Below are 12843 nucleotides of genomic sequence, written 5' to 3' on the forward strand. Positions count from 1 at the left end.
GTGAACAACAGGAACATAGCATGACTATATTGTCGTATGTCTCCTGAGACAGGGTTAAACCTCATTCCAGATGCACAAGTGCCTGCTTTTACTTATTGCTTTGTCAACACTAGAATCATGAGAACTCTGTATTTATGAGCATGACATCTGGGGTGCACGCTTTCAAACGCAGAGCATTCCAGCTGGCGTCCAACAGCAGGGCTCGCAGAGGCAGCTGAGAACAAAAACAAAGCCTTAATGTACATTTCCATACTGCACACACAAACGCACAAAGATGGTGCACAACGGGGATATAGCATGCCTATTTTGTCCTGTGTGTGTGTTAAGAGGTTAAAGGGACCGACAACCAACTTTTATGGTACCTATTTTCTTTAACGCGACAGAAAGCTTACCAGTCAGAGTGTATAATCAAGGAATGGTGCTGTGGAAAATACCGTGAAACATTTGTAATTCGAATTTTTCTATCTGCGACGGATATGAAGTCGTATACACACGTGACAAGACATGATGCAAACAGTGAGCGTGACAGCGGTTCGTGTTCGAGCGCGGCGGTTTACTGCGTGTGTGTGTACTCGCGCGCATGCACTGCGGCTCGACATGGTCCACTGGCTACCGCGAAGGCAGCGCCGTTACTTGTCACCATGAAACTTCTTTTACCTCATAAGCAGCACAGAATAGAGCGGGGATGGATAGTAATATACATACTAATATTTTTAGGACCAATAATGGCACACATGACGGTATCAGACTACGTGACTTTATACAGCAAAGTGATCAACTCCGCAATCTAGCTTCAAGGCTCTTTCGATAGGTTGCACAACATGCCTTTTTTTTGTTACTTTTAAACACAATTTAGAGATATAAATCCTACTCACAGCGCGAAAAGGATGCTGGAATATGTCAGTATATAGCGCGGTCTTTTCATTTCTGACAGGATCTAATCACAAGTTCTGGCCAGTTGTCGGTCCCTTCTCCTTTAATCCTGGTTCATACTGAAGTGCTTGTAAACAACAATGCACAATTTTACTTATTGCTTTACCAACGAAATTCATGCCAGGAATGACAAAGGAATTGGTATTTACAAGCATGACGTCCAAGCTGCACGCGTTTAAACACAGAGCCTCCCAGCTGTTGTCCAGGAGCGGGGTTCGCAGAGGCAGCTGAGGAAAACAAAAACAAATCCTTCATGTATATGCATATCCACTGCAAGCACAAATATGCATGAAAGTGGCGCACAAAACAAAGCACTACTGTGTTGTTGCATGTCTGCTAGTTTAAGAGGAGTAAAACCTGCTTCATAATTACTTGCTCATAAGCAGAAATTTCTCCTTTAGCTTACTCTAATTATGTCGGTTACGACTTTCGCATTTACAAGCATGAAGTCTAAGCTGCACGTTTTCCGTCTCGTAACCTGCATGCCTATGTCCAGGAAGCTGAGCACATTCTATGTCATTACCGGTAGGCAAAGGTGCAGACATTTGGGGTAAAGGTGCACACCAGGGGCACCACTACTAGAAGCAGCTAAAAAAAAAAGAAAAAAGATATGTAATATGTGTACACAGCTAGCACATGCAAAAAGAATATCATTGAGCAACAGTGCATATCACAAATGTGCTACATTTGTTTGGAAGTAAAACCTACTTGACAAACAGAGTGGGCTAGTTGGTCATTTTGGTTGTGTGAAACTACTTGACTGCTGGTAAAGGATGAAAACAACATGCACTGAAAAAAGGCGGAGGTATCGGGAAGCCAGACAAGGTGCCAGTTGCTAATATGCACCAAGTGACTGAGCAACAGGTTCTGCTGCTTCATAGAGATGTAGCAGAAACACCAACATACATTTTTCAGTTTCTTGTTTCAGTAAGACAAAAATCATGATCATAATCACAAACGATACGGTATATACCAGTACAAAACTGGGCTGTGCCCTTTTCTTCTGATAACCGGCTAACTGATGGCCAGCAGCAGGACTCACACGTGCAACTGAATAAAAGAATAGCAAGAATATGCGCTGTTTTGAACATAAGTTCTGGCTTTTCTTACAAATGGTGTCATAATGAGAGCAAAAAATTTGGTACTGGGCATAAACTGAGGGCAAGCCAGTCTTGTGTGCAGCAATGCTTAATTCATGTCCACAGCCCACTACAAATGGTTAAACTTGACACATGCATTTGACCATTCCAATTTTCTTTACGTTTATGTCAGTTGCCGTGGAAAACATATACAACGAACCTTTGAAGTTTTTTTCTTTGTCGTCCAGGATTTCTGATCGTTCTCCACGGCACTACGCACGTGCCGGCTTGCAGTTATTCGAGGCAGATCAGCCATGTGTTCCACGATCGCGGTGTCAATCTACACACGTGGCCGACAACAACAACATATCAGCATTGTGAGCTTAACAGTTTCTGCGGAAGATAAACCAAATCGCGTCACAAATAAAACTTACTCCCACGTGCCATTCTTGCTGCGAGGGTCCAGTTCAGCGTACGCCAACCTGCGCGCGCTGGGGAGCCAAAGAAGAAAGTGCTAAGAACGTGCTGATTGCAGTAATCCAGGCATGTCAAGTACTTACCGAAGAGGTGGAAAAACGTTGAAATCGGCAAGATCTTGCAACCAGGCAAACACCTACGGCATGCGCGCTTGTGATTTTTCGACGAAACGTCACGGATCAAACACCTAAAAACAAGGCCAACGAAGAGTCTGATCTATCCGAACTCCAAACCTCCAAACACGCCGGGCGCCATGATGGCGATGGCAATGTCTGCGCAGTGCTCGCAGCAAATCGTCCACTATTTGAGCAGGTGTTGGCTCGCAGTAAGCGCAATTAAAGAGCAATTGCGTATTAAACCTAAGAAAGAAAACAATAAAATAACAATATTTCATTCAATTCTTCTAAAGTTAATATGTCGGTGTTTTTATAAATACGACACTACCACACCACCGCTCGTGCGGTGCGGCCGCCGTTCTCTGATCTTTCACGCAAAGCACGGCGTGCGTGGCGCGAGTACGTGCGCCGTACCGCTGTACCGCCTTTACCAAGTGCAACACTTGCCCACGCAGACAGCAATCGATCCCTCGTCCTCATAACGGCGCGATATTTAGAAAGAAACAAAAAAAAAACAAACGAACACTTTCACAAAAAACGCGGATATATTGTTTTTCATGTGCATGTAGATATGCAACTGTGCACGCGCGCCAACCATGCTCTCCGGCGGAGTTGCTGTTTCCGATTGTTTAGGATCGCCAATTTTCAACACGGTAGCTTATTTCACCGCTAACTTGAAGTCCCAATCAGATCCTACAAGGGATGTTTTAGGAATGATCCCTATGCACATGTCTAAAGGACATCCTAAAAACCACCTTGTTGGGATGTGGGACGTTTGGACTTTTTTGGGAAGTCCCTGGGATGTAGTGTGTTGTCTGGGTATCTGTTTGTTGCTCACAAACAGTTGCCTATCTTGTTTGCCATCATTTAAGGGACCGCTTATTACTCGCTCGTTTATTGCCCACCGGTGTGGACGAAGTTAGGGATGTCTACAGGGAGCTGCTGGTACATAAAAACAATGCTGATGTTGACGTGCCGGCGCGCTTCTTTTTCTTTTTAGGGGCGAAGCTCCTTAAAGCGGCACCCGTTCGTCCCCGTCGTAGTGCGTAACCAGTCTTAACGCTAGTACCAGATCTTGACCTTTAAGGTGGTGCCGGTGGGAGATTTCTCATGTGCGTTGTTGAACAATAAAAAATTCGCAGCGTGCGCGTTAACTAAAAGCCGAATTCTTCTGTCTCTCATTCCCCATTAGCAGCCATTGGCATGTTCCAGTAGGAAATATGGTTGCCACCTTTTACCGAAAAAAAAAAACGGCCCTTCGACGGGGGGGGGGGGGGGGGGGGTAACAGAAGATTAAAATAATGTTGAACAATAGACGCTATGTCAATTCTTCGGCATGCAGTGATATTTAATGTAACATTGCTTTCATTGAGCCAAATAAACCCAATGCACAAACAAAAGCAGCACACAGTGGGCAGGAGCCAGGTCTCGTACTCGGGGTGAGATCTCCACTCTTTCCGGAACGTGCATTGACGTACTTTTCGCTTTTTCAAAGGCGGAGAATCCATGCTCATGATGCAAGCAAAGGAAGCACGTAACTAACTACTGAGACCAGGTGGAATTCGTCAGTCAACACGTGCGGTCAACCACGGCCACCTGGATCGGGGCGCGCGGCGGTGTTGCTCCGGCCGTCCCATTCGGACGGAGGAGGCGTAATTGCAGAAAGGGGCGTGACCACTCCTTTCGCCGCACCGCGGCGCGCGCCTACTACCCCTCCATTCCTTTGCGCTCTATGCGGGAAGGTTTGCGGCGTCTTGAAGATGTCGCTGTAGAGTAACCGTGGGTTAGCATAGCACTTCCACCACGTTCACAAAAAGCACATAAAAGGATGGATGGCGGCTATTTTTTGTGTGTGTGCGCCAGTCCTTGTCGTGATGATGGTGACCGAAGCGAAAACACCCGTGAGTCACTTTTCAAGAAAATTGTTTTGGTGTTCTTAAGTGCAGCATATCAGTAAAAAGTATACATGCGAAGGAAAGCACGAGATTTATTAAAAACTCCTTTTTTTCTGAGTGCTTCCAGAATAGCGGAAACGATCCGAAGGTTGGTTCCGCTGCTTAAAGGAGGTTGGCGGATTTCCCTTGGGATGCTGCGGTCTTGAGTGCGCGAGCTTTACCTGCTGGAAGGAATGCCACTTTGGCGTCGAGGCAACGTAATATTCCTTGGTGTTGACTTACAGGGGGAAACGTTAGTAGAAGTAGAAGTGTAAGTGTTAACTAAAAGCCGACTTCTGTCTCTCATTCCCACTAGCAGCCATTGTTTACCTCCAAGGTAGTGCCTGGTGAGATTTCTCCTGTGAGTGATTAAACAATAAAAATTTTGTTCAAAACGCCGTTGATTGATGAAATAAACCAACGAAAGATGCCAGATGTTTTCTAAAAGCAAATCGAAAAGACGCCAGATGTTTCTAAAGCAAAACGAAAAGACGCCAGCTGCTTAACGAAAGACGCCAGACGTTTTCTAAAGCAATGGTTTTCTAAACAATGAAAATTCACAGCGTACATGTAAAATTAAAGTGAGCTGCAAGTCGTCATAACTCTCATCGAACCTTTAGTATAAACGCGCCCGATCTCACGCCGGTGATGATACGGAAGATTCACGGTTTACCAATGAACCTCCGCAGCTTCGCCCACTCATCATCATTCATTCCGTGGATATGCTGTGATTTTTCTTTTAAGAATCGTGATATTAGATTGTATTTAGGCGGTGATAAGATGAAGGTGGTTAGAGAGTTTCTTTTGCCGGTAAGGCACGAAGCGCGCCCGGCCTCGAGCCTTTGATCGGCATCGGACGTGATTCGCGTTTTTGTTTTGTTTATAACTCCGTACTGTACTATGTGCTGTTCTTGCGAAATTCTTGCTGTCCTTCGCAAAGCTGCCAGCGAAATTGGCAGTTCAAGAAACACTAGACAAGCGTAACAACGTGGTTTTTGTATCGCGCTTAGAAGAGAATTAACTATGTTGTATATCATTGCGCAACTTTTCAGACACGGTTCTTGACCACGTAAAAATTTGTTTTCCTGAGGTAGTTGTTCTACACACGGAGCGACAAAATTATTATTTTTCCTGGTTTTTTTTTTTAGTATTGGGCTTTCATATCCGGAAGTTGCAACCTCACGACAAAGATCTTACCACATCCTTTTGATGTAGTGTTCATTGAATGTTCAGGTTTTACAAGGCTGGTACGGAGCAACAATTGAATGTATGATGCCGGTTACCCCGCTGCGAACTGAGGATACGAAGCTACTTGTTAGTCCAAACACATCATATTAAAATATAATAATAAACGAAGCGAAAACAACTCAGGTGTCTACTCGAGTGCTACTTAGACACCCTAACTTAGATGTCTAGCACTTAACCGGACAGGGCCGTACTTGAACGCTTATGTTTGTTCCCAAATCTGGTCATATCCGATTGACATTTCACGGCGTGGAACACTAGGAATTCCGGATACATTGCAGCACTTGCCGAGTTAGAACCTGTAACGTAACACAAACGATGTACCTAGAGTGCGCACAACCGCAAACACTCCGCGTTTGGTGATGCACGAGTCGCATACTTATTCTGCTGACAGCAGTTTCCTTTTAGGGGCGAAGCTCCTTAAGGCGGCGCCCGTTCGTCCCTCGTAGTCGTAGTAGTGCGTAACCAGTCGTAACGCTAGTACCAGATCTTGACCTCCAAGGTGGTGCCGGTGGGAGATTTAGGGGCGAAGCTCCTTAAAGCGGCACCCGTTCGTTCCTCGTAGTTGTCGTAGTCGTAGTGCGTAACCAGTCGTAACGCTAGTACCAGATCTTGACCTCCAAGGTGGTGCCGGTGGGAGATTTTTCCTGTGCGTTGTTGAACAATAAAAAATTCGCAGCGTGCGCGTTAACTAAAAGCCGAATTCTTCTGTCTCTCATTCCCCATTAGCAGCCATTGGCATGTTCCAGTAGGAAACGTTAGTAGAAGTAGAAGTGTAAGTGTTAGCTAAAAGCTGACTTCTTCTGTCTCTCATTCCCATTAGCAGCCATTGTTTACCTCCAAGGTAGTGCCTGGTGAGATTTCTCCTGAGCGTGATTAAACAATAAAAATTGTGTTCAAAACGCTGTTGATTGATGAAATAAACCAACGAAAGACGTCAGATGTTTTCTAAAAGCAAAACGAAAGAACGCCAGATGTTTCTAAAGCAAAACGAAGAGACGCCAGATGTTTTCTAAAGCAATGGTTTTCTAAACAATGAAAATTCACAGCGTACATGTAAAATTAAAGTGAGCTGCAAGTCGTCATAACTCATCGAACTTTTAGTATAAACGCGCCCGATCTCACGTCGGTGATGATGTACTGGGCAGAATTCACGGAAGATTCACGGTTTACCGATGAACCTCCGCAGCTTCGCCCACTCATCATCATTCACTCCGTGGATATGCTGTGATTTTTACCTGTGCGTTGTTGTACAATAAAAAATTCGCAGCGTGCGCGTTAACTAAAAGCCGAATTCTTCTGTCTCTCATTCCCCATTAGTAGCCATTGGCATGTTCCAGTAGGAAACGTTAGTAGAAGTAGAAGTGTAAGTGTTAGCTAAAAGCCGACTTCTTCTGTCTCTCATTCCCATTAGCAGCCATTGTTTACCTCCAAGGTAGTGCCTGGTGAGATTTCTCCTGTGCGTGATTAAACAATAAAAATTTTGTTCAAAACGCCGTTGATTGATGAAATAAACCAACGAAACACGCCAGATGTTTTCTAAAAGCAAAACGAAAGAACGCCAGATGTTTCTAAAGCAAAACGAAAAGACGCCAGCTGCTTGAAGGGGTGGTGCCACCAAATTTGTGGCTTGCGCGTTCTTTGCTGTAGGCGTTTCCTATAGCTCCAGGAAGCATAATGTACGCACCAAGATTTATGTATTCTCGCTAAATAATTTAATATCGCCTTTTGATGTGGACAACTTTCGGTTTCGGTTTCTGGGCGCCGAGGTTGGGCGGTGACGTAGAAGTGTAGGAGGCGTGGTCACGTGACCACACAAGGCTGTGACGCACATGGCCAGGAAGCGATCGAAACTCGGCGAGTGATGTAGCAACCGATGCTTTGGCGGTGCTATATTGAACTAGAATGTATTCTAGTTCACTAGGAGCCGGTACGTATGTTGCGGAAGTGGCAGAGGTCCGGAGGTCACTCACGTTAATACAGCAGGTTTGGTGTGACGTCACTACAACTTTCGTTGCCTATCCTACAGATCTACGTCAGTGTTGGCGCGCTAGCGATGGGTTTCGATCGGGAGAATGGGCATTTAGGTACACTTTGGCAATGAATTAAAATATATTCTAAACGTTTGCTGTGTCCGACCCTTCGTGTGGAATGTTCTTGCATACAGAGGAAACCCACAACAGGCTTGTTATAGCCTCGAATTCTGATGGCACCACTCCTTTAACGAAAGACGCCAGATGTTTTCTAAAGCAATGGTTTTCTAAACAATGAAAATTCACAGCGTACATGTAAAATTAAAGTGACCTGCAAGTCGTCATAACTCATCGAACCTTTAGTATAAAGGCGCACGTCGGTGATGATGTACTGGGCAGAATTCAAGGAAGATTCACGGTTTACCGATGAACCTCCGCAGCTTCGCCCACTCATCATCATTCACTCCGTGGATATGCTGTGATTTTTATAGTTGTTAAACAACCAAAAACGGCACAGTGGTTTCCCGTTGACCTTTCTCTGGCTGACATCGCAATTAAAGATAACAATATCCGCAGGTCGACTTAAAACACCCAAAATTGTTCGAAAACGTCACTCATCCAAGCACCATCCCGCACACTCCGCAACGTCGCGCACGAGCCAGAAAGGAGGAAAGCGCTGGTTGCCAGTCCGGTCCTCCTCGCCCGATGCAACGGTAGAGTGACTCTAGCTCATGCATGACGTCAGCGCTGGCAGCGCCAAACGTCCCTTTAGTTACTATCCTGGCGGCTGGGATTCAGAAACTCAAACTGCAGAATGGTGGCGCACACGGTATGCGTCGTCATGGCAACACTGACACCAGCCGCGCCTCCTCTCCTACCTCTCGCGCGCCGTTTTTTTTATTCTTTTTGTTTTGCTTGCGTGCGTTTTCTTCCTCTCCCACTCCTTTTTTTATGACCTCATCTGCCGCGCGCTGCGCCGCGCAGCGCGCCGGGCGGCGTAATTTTCTTTCCTCGAAGGATCGTGCACGCGAGAAAAAAAACGAAGGAGTGAGAGGAGGAAACCGGCACCGGCCGACGGCTGTTCCACCGCCGGACTTCACCCCCAGGAGACCGGATTCCTCCTCGCACTCCTCCGTTTGCGAGGAGGAAACCGCTCTGAAGGACGCCTGTTCCGCTTCTCGGCATCTTCTCTCTTCGTCGCGCCTGTCGACATCCGATCACTTCCTTTCCTCTTTCTTTCTACTTTTCTTTTATCCCCCCTTACCCCACCCCTATAAGGCACTGCGCCGTGTCGCCTAAAGGCAGACAGAAATTAGGTGCCTTTTTCCTTTTCCTCCCGAACCACCAAGAAGGGAGACGTGTATGGTAGAGACGTGTGTGGCAGTTTATTTTTCTCTTTTTTTGTTTCATTTTTATGAGGGGGAGAGGAGGCGCTGGCGCTCGGCGCCCGCTCCCTGTCCGACCAAAGTTTGACTGGTTTGGCGCGAGTGAGCTGCGTGAGTCCTGTTAGCTTTTGAGCGCGTAGTGCGAATCTGCGTGTCGACGATGAGCAGTACTGTTGATGTTCAGGAGCCTATTCTCAGAAGGCACTTGCAGGACTTAAAGCATGAAGATGGCATTTGGTCTGGGTACCTAAAATCAGAAAGGGTTATTCACGTATGTCAGGTACTAAAGTGCTCGTGAGATAAAGATCAGGCTGTGCTTAGAGTATGTGTTACTTTCGTGTGGGGGTATCAATGGGAACCAACTCGCAGGGATAAATTGTTTCTCCCTTCAGTATCTGCTGGGATAATACATTTGTTTGTACCATAGGCGGAGAGTTTTCATTTTACCGGAGGGGGCGGGGGCCCAACTTACTCTTCCACATTTCTCTCTCACTCTCCATAAATAAATATATATATATATATATATATATATATATATATATTGAGAGAGAGAGAGAGGAGTCCAACATCCAAATTAAAGAAATCAATCTAAGTTTAGTCTCTTAGGTGCCCGCGATATTATAATGAAGATCTGTAAGTGGAAGACCCTAGATTTATTTTTCAGTTTACACAAAGACATCGATCCACCTCGTAACTTTTGGCTCAAAGCGAAAAAGGTCGCGTAGGCTGCTATTCATTGACTGCATCGCGCAAAATCGATTCACGCAATGCGTGGGGTCTGCCGAATTTTTTTTATTATTAGGCTTTACTATGTTAAAACATGCGCCACACAGGAGAGAGTAGGCTAACGCTATCACGGGAAGCTTTATTTATGCCACTGAATTCAATTCAAAATGGCCGAAAGCAATTCTGAGATGATAGCAAATACCATTTGCTACCACTACACTTTGTGCGAAGCTGCGGTTACGAATCTTTCTGCCAAAGTTTGTTTTCTGGACGAGTAATGGAGTTGCTCATTGGTGACCGAACTTTTATTAAAATCCATTACTGATAAATCAAAACTGCGTACCATCTTTTCTCGGCACTTTGATAAGCAGGCATGTCGAAGGGTACCAATTTGTAGGCAACCAAGAAACTACCCGTTTTTTATTGGCGAGTAAGTTTGTGCGAAAGCATTCACTGACTGACTGTGTCGGGATTGGCTTTGTATTCTCAGTAGCATTTTTGTGTTCTCAAAACCATTCACTACGGGGTTCAAGATAATTAGAGCGCAGCTCTTAGGCGTCCGTTCCTGCGTTGAGCGGCATCGCCGTTGGCGACGGTGGCGTAACCGATAGCGCGAACTAGGGCGAATGAGAGCGAACGCGGAGTCTGTCGATATCACGAGATACTGGCCTCTAACCTCGCTTTCTTCCTCTGTCGCGCGCGCCGGCCCCTCGGTCAGAGCTCGCACACATGCAAGGCTGGCACGTGCACTACGGCTGGCGTCGCTTGTCGTAACGGCAGTGTTGCCACGACACATCAAAAAATAGTAGTTAATATTTTTGCGAAAAATCAGTGGAAATCAGTAGATCTCTAATTTCAGCATTTGCGCAGGGTTTCCCTTTAATGACTAATTCAGCGCTTATATTGGCAATTGCTGCAGTATTGTACTTTCTAACAAATAGCGCAAAGATGTCCGTGAGATTAGCGGTGATGCACTACAGAAACACGGCATACCGAGAGCCATATCCTAGCATGATTATTTCAGGCGTTACTTATGCCAGAGATGAAAGAAAACATGAGCCCTACAAGGCTTCAGCAAATGACTTTCCTGAAACAGCTTTAACACGACCATGTGTTCCGAATGCATTCCAGAAGTGGGTTCACCAGCAACACCAAATACACAATCTTGCTCCGTGTAGTTCATTCGCCTCATCAATAGCCTGTAGATGTTGAATATGTGACATGCTGAAGAAGTCTTGAGGTCTCCCGTGTGCAGAATACCAAAATAGCGTCCGTGCTGGCCTCGCTCCGCAGCTTTGACTGCAAATAGCCTTAATCGCCAGAAGCTTGGTGGTGTGTAGGTCTTCCCATGAGGTTCCCTCTATGGACTCAGGGCCGCGAGCCAGTGGCCAGCTGAGGCTCTCAGAGAGGACGTAGAGGACAAGTGAACAGTCTCGACCTTCACTTCTTGAGGCCGGACTGCTGAAATCACCAGCGTGGCCAGCAAGCGCGAGCCTCCTGAGCGTGAACATGCTCCCGGCCGGTCATCTTCCTCTCGAGCCAGTGCCCGATACCTCTTAGCACGGGAAGGGAACTCGAAGCACGACAGGAATAGAGTTCTTTGGTTGTGGCATCGTAGCTGTGGGGGCGCGTTAATGCATTCACATTGCGATTGTCCGATATTTGGGAATAAGATGGAGCTTTCTACACCAAATACTGTTGAAAAGCCGATGGCTCTTAAGACGTAGGTAGTGCTGCGTTTGTGAACCTGAAAATGAAGGAAAATCCTTGTTTGCCTGGTGGCACTACAGTAAAGAAAAATTGGTGATAAAAAAGTAGAAGTTCCTTTCGTTTCTGTAAAAAGACAAAATCAGTAGATCGAGACGCCTTATCACTGAATGAGCAGAACATTTAAGAAGTCAGTAGATCTAATGATAAAGCAGCAGCTGTGGCATCACTGCGTAACGGATCTATGGGCGTTTCACTTGGTTCGCGACAGCTGCAATGCACAGAGTATACAGTACGTGCGCGTAGCACTTGCGTGCTGGCAGTTTCTGTGGCAACATGTAACGAATGTTACATTGCTACAACTGCAGATAGTCAAATCTTCAAACACAGCCGGCGTTGCCCGAACACGAGGCTGCGCTCAGCGAATTATGCAGTATCGTAATCGCCGGTGAATTTTTGAATTCGTCGTAGCTTAATTCGTCGCTTCAGTTGCTCATCAACGTAAAATATTGTGCACGTAAAAATTCGCTTAAGGGGCATTTTCCCACTGAATGTTTGACTTGTGACTGGCCCATGAGCCGAACTTTAAATGCCTGAAATGAAAAAGAAGCGGGCATAAACAGCCTCCTAAGCCAAGCTCTTAAAAAATATCCTGGGCCGGCGCCAGGGGGGGCTCTGCCCCTCCATGAGGCAGTCCGGGGGGGGGGGGGGGGCAAGCCCCCCAGCCCCCCCATACTCTCCGCCTATGGTTTGTACACTAGCTTATGCCTCGGTTTGTAGTAGGCACGTTGCTTATAAATGTACCGTGCTTGTAATCAGCCAAGCCATTTAAAAAATACGGCTTTATTGCCAAATTCGAGGCTCTAACTTACTAATGTTTGAAGTTTGAAAAACAGCGTATAGACAAAAACGTGCTCTATTTACGGAAAAAGACGCAATTCCATTCCCATTCCATTCCGTACAAAAGGCGCTTAATTCCATTCCCATTCCATTCCACCAAGCGTTGTCCCCATGCCATTCCCATTCCATTACAGGGTCGCGAAAATGCGGAATGATTCCGGATTCATTCCAATTCCGGAGTGGCAACTCCGCAACACTGGTAGATATCAAGCTAGAGGAGGCAGGCCCAAGAACCTAATCTCAAATGACATGCTTACTTCTCATACGTTAATGACTGATAGCCTTCAAATTCATTAGGCTGCAGTCTACAGATACAAATCCGAGTGTATATGAAATGCACGTAATGCTGATAAATTGAGACTTATTTC

The 12843-nt window shown here is 45.9% G+C and overlaps 1 protein-coding gene and 1 long non-coding RNA gene across 6 annotated transcripts in view; both read right to left on the minus strand.

Annotated features, from left to right (window-relative positions):
- The window catches only part of LOC119372247 (zinc finger protein 37), a 69006-nt gene that overhangs the window by 22745 nt on the left and 33418 nt on the right, over window positions 1-12843 (minus strand). The gene's annotated exons all lie outside the window — the stretch shown is intronic.
- Window positions 2264-2669, minus strand: LOC125760087 (uncharacterized). The gene is made up of 3 exons (XR_007417745.1): window positions 2573-2669; window positions 2447-2494; window positions 2264-2352 (listed from the first exon to the last, which is right to left on the minus strand). It is a non-coding gene; the product is annotated as an uncharacterized LOC125760087 (long non-coding RNA).

Source organism: Rhipicephalus sanguineus, chromosome 10, assembly GCF_013339695.2.
Source record: "Rhipicephalus sanguineus isolate Rsan-2018 chromosome 10, BIME_Rsan_1.4, whole genome shotgun sequence".
NCBI classification, from domain to species: Eukaryota; Metazoa; Arthropoda; class Arachnida; order Ixodida; family Ixodidae; genus Rhipicephalus; species Rhipicephalus sanguineus.